The 13,087-nt window shown below is 40.7% G+C and overlaps 2 non-coding genes across 2 annotated transcripts; one reads left to right on the forward strand and one right to left on the reverse strand.

Moving 5' to 3' along the window:
- Positions 1-6,318: 6,318 nt before the first annotated feature.
- Positions 6,319-6,425, forward strand: LOC112083796. Its single transcript, XR_002897924.1, has one exon. It is a non-coding gene; the product is annotated as a small nucleolar RNA R71 (small nucleolar RNA).
- Positions 6,426-11,891: 5,466 nt separating this feature from the next.
- LOC112083803 lies at positions 11,892-11,998 on the reverse strand. The gene has a single exon (XR_002897931.1). It is a non-coding gene; the product is annotated as a small nucleolar RNA R71 (small nucleolar RNA).
- Positions 11,999-13,087: the final 1,089 nt, after the last annotated feature.

Genomic DNA, 13,087 nt, shown 5'->3' on the forward strand with positions numbered 1-13,087 from the left:
CTTTATCTCTTTTCTTTACTGTTTTTCATTACTTTTATTAAAACCAATGATGATGTTGAACTCAGCCATGTCTGAGTAGATCCCGAGTTGGGCTTAGGGTTCCCGAAAGGGGCTCTCATAATCGATTAAGACATCTAGGTTTATAGATCTGGGATTTCAACCTGTTCTCTGTTTATTCTTGTTCTTATTGCATGTATGCTTGATTGATCACCTAGTATCTGATCTAGATAGTTAGTGTTGCGAAAGTTTTCATTAAGTATCAGCCCTAGAATGAAGCAGGCGATTTTTCCGTAGGAGTGGAAACCTACCTGCGGCGAGATCGTGAGTATTGACGAGTCTTGTGCAGCTCTTGCGTTCTCTCCCTTCCAGGGCCAGAGTGGAAACCTACTGGTCAGGGTTGCGAGAAACAGTTGGTTATGATCACGACAGTGACGTAGTCATACCGCCGTACTCTAGCTCTAGAACCCATATATCGTTATCTGTCAATCCCAATCTATTTACTTTAGTGTTAAAACTGATTATGATCCCTTAGAGTTCCCAAAAGCTCAGCGTTTTTAGCCATAGTTTACAATTCTATTGACTTTTACTTGTTTTCTTAGACCTGCATTTCAATTTCCTTAGTTCATTATTTACTTGTTTTATTTACCTTTCATGCGATATTTTACTTGCCTTATTTGTCTTTCATTCGATATTTGCTTATTCTAATTGCATTTCATTTGATTTTCTTACCTGCTTTTTAGGATAGATTTATTTGCTTTCTTTTGTTTTAGTTTAATTCGCAAGAAAAACAACCAACCTTTAAAACCAATTTAGTCTAGACATAAAGTTAAAAAACCGTAGAAGAATACTAGGCACACAAATCTCTGTGGATTCGATCCCTAAATACTGCAACTGATCAGCTGTGCACTTGCGGCTTTCGTTTGTTTTGTTAAGGGTAAAACTTGTTCCCTCACGCAGTTGACACGACCATCAAGGACTAGAGCGAAGATTAGTCTAGCTGATAATTCCAATGCAACACCTAAAGGAATAGCCCACAACATTCCTCTGAGAATAGGAGATTGCATTGTGCCTGTCAACTTCTACATTTACAGCGGTCGCGTGAGCCTTGACCGCGGCCAATGGTCGTTCACATGACACCCAACCCTAAACCACCCACTTCACCTCATTCCACCTCACCAAGACCCATTCCACCTCATTCATCACTTCCTACCATCTTCCATCACCACTTATCACCTTTCCAAACCTTTCCGAATGGATCCGGTCCATCTCCATCAGCATCCCAGATCCAGGTAAGTTCTCTTTGGCTTACCAAATTCGGTTATCTATGCATTTTTCTCATCCAGTCTATACTTGTTTCACACTGAGGACAGTGTGATTTAAGTCTGGGGGTGGATTGCATCCCTTTCTAACAACTTTTCTTTCACGAGTCTTGCATTATCTACTATTTTTGCATTTTCCTTAAAGTTTTTAAAAAACGGTTTTCAAAACAAAATACATTTAAAAGGGAATGGTGAACATGAATCAATGATAGTTGACTATGTGCTTTTAGAATGTTCCTAATGACATGCTCATTCATGATTTAGGACTAGACTAGGCGGTAGCTAAGCACATTTGAAACGTAATACCCAGAGGAATTTGAATGATTTTGATTTAGACGAAGGAATACACTAGCTCTGTTTTATTTGGACTTAACATGGACTTAACTCTCTCACTAAAGCATTATACCAGGGAAACAAATCATACATTCATGACTCCTTTACCCTTTTACCACTCTCTGTTGATCCTGAATGACTAGTTCATCTTTAGCTAGTTCCCCACCTTAACCAAACCTCTTTCGAACAACATGCACTCTTGTTTCCTATTGTCTTATATGCAGATATGTGCAAAAACGTCGGAGAGAAAGAGGAACGACGTAGTTTTCAGTCACGAAGACGAAGAACTGTGATTTTGCCGGAAAATTTACTGGAAGGTTTCAACAAAGGAGAAAACTCAGTTTACCTCAGAAAAATCGCCAAACAAAGGAGGAATGAGTATGCAATTTTTCTGATTCCCGGAAAAGATCTAAGTTTGGGAAAATAGATGTTCACAACAAAGGAGAAATGAGTATGCAACAACATTGCACAAGAAGAATTGACTGAAAACTGCGGTCATCAACAGGTCCTTATCTCTCTCGCGGTTTTGCATAATATCTTTCATCCTCCAGATTCATCAGGTAACCCGAAACACTTTAACTCCACCACTTAAACAGCCGTTAAATGCCAAACGGCGCCTACCCTGGACTTAATGAATGTAGAGAGCTACTTGACTGAAATCTCATTACAGGAGCACACACCCGTCTAGGAGTGCTAAGAAATGTATTTATAAGTCCTAAAGTCTTTCAGGTCTCATTTAGGGCTTCTCTGAAGAGGAATGGCGAAGTGGGCTTTGATGTTGGGCCATGTGGCTCGTCATTAGGTCCAACGGGGGTGAATGTCTTTCAGGACATGTAAAATTCCACTTTCCCGCGGGTGAGAGTCGTCTGGGGCCGGTGAATTTGTGAACTTGTTCCCCATGTATCTTTTGATTTTACCGTTGGATCTTCTTGATGTAAAGTTCTATGGAAATATGGTTGTCTCCTCTTGATTGTCTCCAAATTTGAGCTGAACTTCTGACGGTCTGAATCTTAGCTGAAAAAGTGGATTTCTTCCATTTTGCCATCATTTCCCTTAAGTTTTCTAAAAAGAGCCTTAAAACTACAAATACATAGAAATCATAATAAAAGTTCCTAAAACTGATTAAAATCTTTGAAAAAGCATTTGAAATCAATGGTGAAAATGGATACAAATACGGTGTTATCAACTCCCCCAGACTTAGACTTTGTATGTCCTCAAACAAATCAAAATCCAATCTGGAAAAATATCAATCAACAGAAATGAGAGGGAAGTCAAAAATATCAGTAAACATTCTTCTAGACCTTAATTATGGACAATGCAATAATTAGATGAAGTCTAGAAAATTCTCACCAAAATACAAACATAACTAATCCGTAAATCCGTCATGCGAAAATCCACACACTTAGAAATTCCAGTCAACTAGCTCTTAACATTCATTAAAGGTTTCAGTGATTCTCATCAAAAGGATATTAAACAAGGCACTCAAGGTTAGGTATCAAAAAGGCTTTTAGTGGTAAGGCTTGATGTGTTTAGAATTACCTTTTTCTGGAGAGACAGAACATTATGCAAAACAGCAAGAGAGGATGGAACTGTCAATGCCCCCACAGTTTTCTGTCACATTCTCCTTGCTTCAAGATTTCTGATCTCCTTCTTCAGGTTCTCCTTATAACTCCCCCAGACTTGGATTTTTCTCCAGGTAGTGAATCCATAACTCCTTAAGTGAATACCTATTGCCTTGGCTCAAATGATTTCGGTTTCTAAGACTCTTTAAGATCTTAGTTTTCTTTCCTTTCTTTCTTTTTCTCTTTTTTCGTTTTTTAGATGCGTACTAAGACCTTACTATGATAAGAAAAACAAAACCTTAATAGAAAAAGAAAGCTAAACAAAAACAAATAAGTACATAAATGGATTGCCTCCCATCAAGCGCTTTGGTTTATTGTCGTTAGCTAGACTTTGCAAAGAAGAAGAACTAGTTCAAATAAGATCTTGTCCTAAGACAAGTCCTTTTTGAAGTCCTCCTGTTCTGTCTTGCAGGTTCTTCATCACTCCAGAGTTCTTCTGGTTCAAATGCCTGGGCTTTATGATTTCCTCCTCTTCTCTTTAGTGGTGTAGCTTCATAGAAGATGTCGTTGTCAGTATTTGCAATGTCTTGGACCAACTCGCACACCCAAGTCGCACATAAAGCTTGGTATTCTGCAGTTGTGCGACATGGGCTGCTGTCCTTCCTATCTCGCACACCCAAGTCGCACATAAAGCTTCTTAAAAATTCTGGCCTTCTTTGTTGCTGCTAAATGGCCTTAGAAGACACCAACCCGCACACCCATGTAGGTGTGATTTGCGAACAGGTGTGCTACTTGGATAAGGGGAGAACTGACTAGCACACCCATGTAGGTGTGATTTGCGAACATGTGTGCTAGATGGAACCTCACCTTGTCCAACTCGCACACCCAAGTAGCACACCAGGCGGCTCACCAGTTTTCATTCCTTAAGTCCTTCCTCAGCTTATTCTCAGACTCCTTTTCACTTTGTCATTGGACCACAACATCCCTAAGTTACCTTAGACCTGAAAACACTTCACAAAACCCATCAAAATATCCTAAAACATGAAAAAGAAGAGAAAAAAATTAAAAAGAGTTATGTACAAGGATAAGCTTGGGGTGTCTCCCAAGAGCACTTTGTTTTGAGTCACTAAGTTTGACTTTTCATACTCTTTTCTTAGTGAGTGAGAGGAGGAGCTTTGATGCTCCTTGTCTTATCTATGAATTCAAGCATTAGGTCCCTGTTCATCAGCTCTTGAACACCAGATGACCCTTTGTCTATGAGCTCTTGTGTGAGGATTGCCATGACTTTAGCAAATGGTTTTGATCTTCCATTGTTTTTAACTTTGTATTCCACAGCTCCACCATCAAACTTCCATGGAGTGAGAGTTAAGACTTGAGAAGAGGACCCAAGAGTGGATGATTTGGTGCTTGTTGGGTTCTTGTCTTGAGACCCTGAACCATTGCTTTTGTTGCTGCTGACCTCCTTCTCACTTGGTGTAGGAGAAAAAGATTCCAAGCAAGCTTCATCATCACTAAAGAAATCTCCTTCAAACTCAAGATCAGGTCTTACTAAGGATTTTTTCTTCTTCTCAACAGATGCAAGGGGTTGAGCTTCTTCTATAGTTCCAATACTCCCCACATACTTCATCTCATAGTGTTTCAACTCATCAGAATCATCAGATATAACCCCACAAAATCCAGCAAGAAGACGTTTAAGGGGATAAGATACTTCATCATCTACCTTAGCAAGCACCACTCTTTGAGTATCAAAGTCCATCCTTGCTCCTGTGGTGTTCAGAAATTGAGTTCCAAGCAGAAGAGGTAGCTCTTTGGTCTTTTTCATCTTCATGACTACAAAATCAGTTGGAACTGTGCATTCACCAATCTTTAATGGGTAGTCTTCAAGGATTCCATATGGCTTCTTTGAGGATGAATCTCCAAAGGTAATTGACATGGGGTGATACTTAAGACTCTTGATCCCTTGTCTCTCCACCATGTCTAAAGACATTACACTGATGCTTGATCCAGAATCACATAAAGCATTGTCCACTTTCAAACTTCCAAGAGAGCACGAGATGGAGAACTTTCCCGGATTACCTAGCTTGGGAATTGATTTGGGTTTCACCCTTGTTGAACCAGTGCTAGAGACTCCATCAGATGTCCTTCCTTGAACCATTCTCTGATCCTTTCTTTCAGTAATCTCAGAAGCTGCCTCCCCACCTTCTTTCTCAATGTCCTCATTGAGATCACAGAACAGGAAGTCAAACTCCTCTATGATGGTGTCCTCATCATCTTGTGTCAGGCACTTTGCACTTGAGACATTGCCATGGAGAAGATCCTCAATTTCTTGGACAGCAGCATGATTATCAGCATTTGAGAGGATTACATTGCACTATTCTGTTTGATGTGCAACTGATGTCCCTGGTAAAGATCTTTGAGCTTGAGAACTGCAGTGGCCCTTGTTGTTCTCTAGAGTCTTGACTTTGGAAGCCAAGGTTGAAAGTTGAGTTAGAAGATCAGAATAAGTGCAATCCACCTTGTTGTTAATCTCTGCCATTTTCTTGTTGAAGTCCATGGCACCATTTGCTTGACCTTGTGGGATTTGCTGGAGCAGGTTATGTACTTCCTGATCCTTATTCCCTGTGTTCTGTTGGAGGTTTTGCTGTTGGGGAGGGACAAAACCTTGTTGGTTATTGATGTGAGAGTGAAATTTCTGGGTGGGGTTATTCTTGTAGTAGGTACAGCCTTTTTGGTAACCTTGTTGTCCACCTACAAAGTTTACCTCAGCTGTGATGTCTTCCCCTTGAAATGTCTCTTGAAACACATGATTCACATCTTTAACCAAGTTGACTGACTTATGACAAGCTAGGAGAAGTTTATCTAGCTTCTCATTGAGAGACCAGATGTCTTTCCTTGTCCTTTCCACTTCAGCCCTCACAGCACCTCTTGAACTCCTGTCAAAGTCTGATCCATAAAGCTCATCACTCTGAGCTACATTCTCCACAAGGGTCATGGCATCATTGACTTCCTTGGTCATGAAATTACCATTTGAAACTGTGTCCAAGAGGATTCTGACCTTTGGTAAAGCACCTCAGTAGAAGGTACTTAGCAGCTGAGCATCTGAGAATCCATGGTGAGGGCATTGCATGGTATACCCTCTAAATCTTTCCCAAGCCTCACAAAAGGATTCATGGTTCTTCTGAATGAAACTTGAGATTTCATTTCTTAACCTTGCTGTTCTTGATGAAGAGAAGAACTTGGTTAGAAATGCTCTTTTGCATTGCTCCCATGTTGTGACTGATCCTTGAGGTAGAGACTTTTCCCACTGATGAGCTTTGTCTCCTAGAGAAAAAGGGAATAGCCTCAACTTGAAACTGTCCTCACTCACTCCATTCATCTTAGTTAGATCACAGACTCTATCAAAGTTGTCAATGTGGTATAATGGGTCTTCTACTACCCAGCCATGGAACCTGTTTGATTGCACCATGTTGATCAAGCCAGACTTGATCTCAAAATTGTTTTCAGGTGTTGGAGCTTGAATCCCATGTCTTTGACCCTGAGCATTGGCTTCATCAACAGCTCCCACAACTGTTCTTGGACGTGGTGGTGGAGCCTCTTGCTGAGCCTGGTGGTTTCCAATACCACCTTGAGCCTGTTGCTCTTGATCCATACCCAACCTCTCAATGTGCACAGCTCTTTCTCTTTGTCTTCTAGCTTGACTTCTGGTGTTCATACACCTGAAAACAAAGACATCACTTGAAAGGTAATCAGTAAAATAAAAGAAAATGACTTGATCTCAAGAAGATCCAAAGTCCTAATGCTAGAATGAATCTCCAATTGGCAACGGCGCCAAATTGATAGTAAGAATATTTCAATCTTTGATCAATTCCTCAACTACTCATGTCCTTGTAGCACTTGAGGTATCAATCCAAATGGAGAGATTCTAGACACTAGAACTATGAGGAGCTATCTTAATTCAAGTCTAATAAGCAGATGAGTTGGTAACAAGGTGATCTAAAAACATAAAGCAAACAAGAACAAGCAGTAATTAAGAATTAAACAAGCAAGAGAAACTAAACAAACACTCAAATTCAAATAAAGAGAAAGCTAAATCTCTAGATGTGATCATTGATCAGGGTGCTTGAAATGTGAATTCATGATGCTAAGCAAACAATGCAACACTTGCAATTCTTTAGTCTAGACTTCCAAATCAAATTAATTCATTCTCATGACAAAAATCCCTTTGTTAATTACCAATTCAAGACTAATTCCCATTAGATGAATAAACAATCAACAAGCATAAGGTCCAAGTCTAAAATGACCAGACAGCCTCTTTGTGCATCAAAATAAGAGCTAAGAAAGACTGAATCTTATACAGAAAGATAAAGCAAGCATCACATGATCTCAAATTCCAATTAACTTAGAACTCTAATCTAGATTAATCCTCTCATGAAGGCACTAACCTCTACACTAATCCATTTTCAAACCAAATCATCATTTGTGAAATATGAATCAATGAGCATTCAGAAACAGTTCTAATGTGTCATTCATGCATTTAACAATCATTCCCATGATGAAAAAGGCATAAACCCTTAAGTTAGCTCATTCAGGCATTTCATCAAACACCTTGTGGGTGGAGAAATGCCTAAGTTCTAGATCAAGCTTATAATGAGAGATCTAGCATTAGGATCCGCTAACTAAGGAAAGGAGAAGAGAATCTAAGCTTAAACAATCATTAATCTACATCTAAGCACCCTAATCTACACACCTAGAAACTTAAAGAAGACTACTCACTAATCATGATGAACACACCATTTCCTCTGCAAGAGGTGATGTTAATCATGATTAGAAGCAAAGATAAGAAGATGAGATGATAAGAAACAGACTTAGATTGATTAAATCCTTGAAATATCTCTTAACAAACTCGTTTTTTTACAAAAGGGGAAAGAGAAACAAGAGAAAACAAAGCTTAAGTCTTGGAAAAAACCCTAAAAAGCATATATAGTGTCTCTTGTGGACCGGGTCAGCCCAGGACAAACTCAAGTGTGCGACATGGTCAGGTGCTTCCCAAGTCGCAGGCCCAAGTCGCACAGCTATAGAAACAGCCTTGTGCACCTTAAATCCTTCAGCCCCAGCCGCATGCCTATCTAGGTGTAAACTGCGAGTGTTTGTGCTGTTCAGGCTTTCTTCTCTTCAACTCCCACAATCAAGACGCATTCTGGATATAATATGTGTGCGAGTTGGTCCTCCATTAGTCCTAATTCGCAGGCCCAAGTCGGTGTAAATTGCGAACACATGTGCTACATGGTTCCACTTCATGTCCAACTCGCAGGCCTATCTCGCACAGCATTGTGGACTTAGTCTAATTTGATTCTGGAAGTCTCTACCTTGCTCAGAGTCTCCTTACACTCATCTCTAAAGTCGCAACTTGTTTCCAGAGCATGAACATTCATGGGTGCGAGTTAATCAAGTCGCAGTACCGTATCGCACAACCTAAGCCTTCTCGGACCACTTCGCATTCAGGGGAGAATAGCTTCCAGGATATGGATCCAAATGGCATGATTATAACTGCATTGAAAATAGCACTCAAATATCAAGAACTTTGGTGAAGAAACCTTCAGAGCTTGGGAAGCGGAAGGTTCCTTGGGCTGCTCATCTTTGCGGCGCATTGAAACGATCAAAAGAGAGCTCTTGGACCAGTGTTCACTCCGGAGACGTTATCTTTCAGTACATAGCATAAAACTGGATTATCTCAGATGTTATGGAAAGACCAGTCGAAGAAATTGAATCTTGATGAAGACCCCGGCAACTGAATCAGATTGGAAGGGCATCGTCCCACACTATCATTGTGACTCATCGAATCGGTCTTGAAACTGTAGCGAGACAGGTGCGTCTTCCGGTAAGCTTAACTCTCATCTCATGACTCTAAATTCAATGATTCGACCTGTTCTAGGACCGTGACTCAATCATATCCAACTTTGTTAAAGGGGTTTGGGTTCAGCTGACGTCGGCAAGGGATCCGTTCCACCGGTTCTTTGATGCGCGTTGCTTTGGTTCTTTATCTGCTCCGAGACATGTACTGCGTCTTATCGCCATAACATTCAGTTCAAAACTCCAAATACGACGATCTAAAGTGTTCTGGAAACTAGACTCGACGATCTTGATTCCTTATGAAGACTAAGGAGGCTGAATCCTGGTGAAATTCCTCCTTCTCAGGTGATCAAGTTGAGTAATTGTCGGCTCCATAACACTTGTCCGAGTCCGATGCACATAAGGTGATGGTCTCTCCATGGCTTTTGTCCCAATTGCTCCCAATTAGCTCCAAATGACCTGTAAACACTCCAAAAGTGCAAAACTCTCTAGGACCTAATGCAATTCCTAACTAAAGACAAAAGCAAAGACAAATATATGTAAAACTACCTAAATGTATGCATGAGACTCAATATTTGGACAAAAATGCAATCCTAAACATCACAAAATATGAGTATATCAGTTAGGTATTGAGCTTGCATAAGGTACTTATGGATGTCCTCTTTAGATTCCTTACAGTATGATAACACCTGATTTTGACCACTTTTATGGATCACTTTCAGTATCTTATGCAGGTGTTTTTATGGATTGGCCCAACCGGAGAAGAAGACTCGCAAAACACATCTAGATGGGCGTGCGGCTAAGACCAAGAGATTTAAGTCTCACAAGACAGTTTCTTCACCTGTGCGACTTGGGCATGCGACCTGGGAGACCCTTGACCAACTCGCACATTCGTCACTTTATCCACTAAAGCCGGGTCAGGACCCGGTTTGTTCCGGGCTGACCCAGTTCGTTTTTAAAGACTATAGATAGTTTTTAGGGTTATTTTTTCCCAAGACTTAAGCTTTATTCCTTTTGTCTCTTGCCTCTTTTGTGAAAAGACTCCACTTAAGAAGAGAAATATCGATTTTTAAGTGTTTAATTAAGAAAGTTTCAGAGATCTTTGTGTTTAAAGCTGCAAATCCATCATTATCCATCTTCCCCATCTCCATTTCTCATCATTAATCATGCCAATCTTCTCAACTTGCAAAGGTTTAAGAGAGATTAGTATGATTAGTGAGTAGTCACCTTAATGAGGTTCTAGATGTGTAGGTTAGGGTGCTAAAGTGTTAGATTAGGAGTCCTTAGGGCTAGATTCATTGATTCATCTCTCTAAATAGCTGTTCTCTAGGCTAGATCCTTGCGCATCACTTGAGATCTAGATTCTGGGAATTTCATGCACCAAAAGTGTTTGATGAAATTCTTGAAAGAGCTGGTATTAGAGGTTTAAGCATTTGCTGCATGATGATGTATAGTTATTTGCTTGAATGATCTTCTAGAACTGTTTATTTATGCTCACTGATTCATATTTCACAAATGATGATTTGGTTTGAAAATGGATTAGTGTAGGGGTTGATACCTTCATGAGAGGATTAATCTAGATTAGAGTTCTTAATCATTTGAATCATGTCTCATCATTGTTATTAGCATTTCTAGTTTAGCACCAAAGCACCCTAGCCAACTATCATGTCTAGAATCTCATGCCTCCATCATTTCACATTCACATCACTTGTCATTTGCTTATTTCTTGTTTAATCACTTCTTTAGTCATTCATCTTGTTTTAAGTTTCTTAGTTGTAATTAACCAATCAAAACCTCACCTGTTTACTTGAATTGAGAAACTGATCACATAGCTTAGTGTCTATCACCACATTCTTGGATTGACGACATCTTTTGTGCTACTTTGACAAGAGGATTGATAGCCCTGAGACCTAAAAACTCTTGTCTATCAATTTGCGCCGTTGCCAAATTGTGGAGTGTTTAGCATTAAGCTCGGATCTGTTCTTGAGATCAAGTGCTTATTTTTTATTTTTACTGATTATTTTCAAGTTCTGGTTGTGATTTCAGGTGCACAAACACCAGATCCATATCAAGAAGCTGTGGTCCACCTTTCCCCTTAAACGACAACATTAATCTTTTGGTACCAAGGAGGAGAAGGGACAGGCGTGGAAGACAGATTGGTCAGGCTGATATGGAAGATCAAAGAGAGCATGTGGTTGACATAGAACAACCGGTTCAGGAGCATCAGGCTCAGGGTAATAGAGCTGGTAATGGAGCTGGTAATGCAGCTGGTAATGGAGTTGGTCAAGGGTTACATCAGGGTAATGTTCATCAGGAATAGGTGCATCAACAACAAGCTTATGTCCACCAGGGACAAGCTCCAGCTCATCAGCAGAGGCATCAAGCCAATGTACAACAAAGACAACAGGTGCACCACCAACATCAGCCCTTCCAACACCAGCAAAGGAGATATGAGCAGCCACAGGTCTATGTTGGAGAAAATGACAGGGCAAATGCTCATCAGTATGGAGCTGGAATTCAGGCACCACCTGTGCAAAACAACAATTTTGAAGTGAAGGCATCCTTGTTGAATATGGTTCAGAACTCAAAGTTCCATGGATTAGCAATGGAAGATCCCTAGGAACACTTGGATCAATTTGATAAAATGTGTGACCTGACAAAGATAAATGGAGTTTCTGAGGACAGTTTCAAGCTCAGATTATTCCCCTTCAGTCTTGGTGACAAAGCTCACCAATGGGAGAAGAATCTTCCAAGAGGCTCCATTCAAACCTGGGAGCAATGCAAGCAAGCCTTTCAATCTAAGTTCTTCTCCACCTCTAGAACTGCTAAACTGAGAAACCAAATCTCTAGCTTCACTCAGCACAGCAACGAGAGTTTTGGTGAAGCATATGAGAGATTCAAGAGCTACACCAACCAATGCCCACACCATGGGTTTAGTGAGGCTTCTCTTCTCAGCACACTTTATAGAGGAGCTCTTCCCAAGATTAGAAACCAGCTGGATACTGCCTCCAATGGAAACTTTCTGGGAAAGGAGATACATGCTACTTTAGAGCTAGTGGAGAACTTAGCAATGAGCAATGACACTTATGGTGAAGACTATGACAGATCAAGTAGATCTGAAGGTTCAAGCTCAGAACAGAGGCTCACTAGAGAATTTAAGGAGTTGAGAAGTGAATTGGAAAAGTTGAAATTCACCACTCAAAAGCCAATGCACTTTTTAGGAGAGTATGAGGAACCTTCTCAAATCTTTGAGAACATAAGTAAAGAAGGTCTTACCCAAGAGGAGCTTAACTACATTGGGAATCAGAGGTTCCAGAGATATCAGTATGGCAATTCCAATCAGAACCTCTCTTACAGGAATCCCAATGTAGCTAACCTACAAGACCAGGTCTATCCCAATCTCAGGCTCCAAAGAACTTTGTTCCCAAGAACAACTTTCAAGGGTCATTCCAACCCAAGAATCAGTTTGCTCAGAATCAGGGTTTTGGTCAGCAACAGCAACCATTTCAGGGTACTGGTTTCAGTTCACAGCAGCAAAAGGAACCACCAGGGTTTGGTCCACCACAGTTCCAGCAGCAAGCGCCAGTTCAACACCAGTTTCAGCCACCACCGATTCAGCAGCAGCCACATATGGGGTCAGAGATGGTTGGGATTCTACAACAACTGCTTCAGGGTCAACAGATATTTTCAAGCCAGAATGCAGCCATGCAGCAGGAAATCAAGGAATTTAAGCAAAACCAGGCCTCAAGCTCAAGGAACCAAGGCCACCTACCTGGAAAACCTGAACCCAACCCCAAGGAATATGCTAAAGCCATTACACTGAGGAGTGGAAAGGAGTTACCTGGTATTGAGAACAACAATGTGATCATTGAGGACAATGATCAAACTGAGGGGGAGGCAGCCTTAAAAGATGATCAAGTTGCTGGGAAATCAAGGAAAGAAAAGGGTAAAGAGGTAGCAAGGGAACCTGAACCAGAAAAGATATATGTGCCACCACCTCCATACCAACCCAAGCTCCCATTT

Source organism: Eutrema salsugineum, unplaced genomic scaffold, assembly GCF_000478725.1.
Source record: "Eutrema salsugineum unplaced genomic scaffold, Eutsalg1_0 scaffold_6, whole genome shotgun sequence".
Lineage (NCBI taxonomy): Eukaryota > Viridiplantae > Streptophyta > Magnoliopsida > Brassicales > Brassicaceae > Eutrema > Eutrema salsugineum.